This window comes from Triticum aestivum, unplaced genomic scaffold (assembly GCF_018294505.1).
Source record: "Triticum aestivum cultivar Chinese Spring unplaced genomic scaffold, IWGSC CS RefSeq v2.1 scaffold25020, whole genome shotgun sequence".
Classification (NCBI taxonomy): domain Eukaryota; kingdom Viridiplantae; phylum Streptophyta; class Magnoliopsida; order Poales; family Poaceae; genus Triticum; species Triticum aestivum.
The window spans coordinates 1-1,069 of record NW_025290412.1 but is presented as its reverse complement, the minus strand read 5'-3'; the positions used below and the strand labels follow the sequence as shown (position 1 = coordinate 1,069).

At 49.2% G+C, this 1,069-nt stretch overlaps 2 non-coding genes across 2 annotated transcripts; both read left to right on the top strand.

Moving 5' to 3' along the window:
* The first annotated feature begins 304 nt into the window (after positions 1-304).
* Positions 305-423, top strand: LOC123178844 (5S ribosomal RNA). Its single transcript, XR_006489900.1, has one exon. It is a non-coding gene; the product is annotated as a 5S ribosomal RNA (ribosomal RNA).
* Positions 424-790: 367 nt separating this feature from the next.
* Positions 791-909, top strand: LOC123178843 (5S ribosomal RNA). The gene has a single exon (XR_006489899.1). It is a non-coding gene; the product is annotated as a 5S ribosomal RNA (ribosomal RNA).
* The last annotated feature ends 160 nt before the right edge of the window (positions 910-1,069 follow it).

Below are 1,069 nucleotides of genomic sequence, written 5' to 3'. Positions count from 1 at the left end.
CGTTATATTATGTTTGACGTTTGCGATATGTTTAAGCTCGATGCTCATTGCTCGCGCGTCTTGGGGCGGCTTTGTGGCGCGAAGAGCGCGTTCTGAAAGGGGTGGAAAAAACTCGTGTTGCTGCGGTATGGAGGGAGGGGTGGAAACCGTGGAAAACTCGTCTCCGTGATTGAGCGGGAGAGTAAGTAGTATAGGACATTATCCATTGTTAGGGAACGGTTGTAATGGTAGTGAGAATGTAGAATCGTCTTTGGAGCGGACCTGGGAGTGGCAAGCATAAGGGACGAAGACGGGGAAACATGTCGGATGCGATCATACCAGCACTAAAGCACCGGATCCCATCAGAACTCCGAAGTTAAGCGTGCTTGGGCGAGAGTAGTACTAGGATGGGTGACCTCCTGGGAAGTCCTCGTGTTGCATTCCTTTTATAATTATTTTTTGCGCCTTGTGACAAACATGTCGCACCTGCGCGATATATATTAATCCCGTTATATTATGTTTGACGTTTGCGATATGTTTAAGCTCGATGCTCATTGCTCGCGCGTCTTGGGGCGGCTTTGTGGCGCGAAGAGCGCGTTCTGAAAGGGGTGGAAAAAACTCGTGTTGATGCGGTATGGAGGGAGGGGTGGAAACCGTGGAAAACTCGTCTCCGTGATTGAGCGGGAGAGTAAGTAGTATAGGACATTATCCATTGTTAGGGAACGGTTGTAATGGTAGTGAGAATGTAGAATCGTCTTTGGAGCGGACCTGGGAGTGGCAAGCATAAGGGACGAAGACGGGGAAACATGTCGGATGCGATCATACCAGCACTAAAGCACCGGATCCCATCAGAACTCCGAAGTTAAGCGTGCTTGGGCGAGAGTAGTACTAGGATGGGTGACCTCCTGGGAAGTCCTCGTGTTGCATTCCTTTTATAATTATTTTTTGCGCCTTGTGACAAACATGTCGCACGTGCGCGATATATATTAATCCCGTTATATTATGTTTGACGTTTGCGATATGTTTAAGCTCGATGCTCATTGCTCGCGCGTCTTGGGGCGGCTTTGTGGCGCGAAGAGCGCGTTCTGAA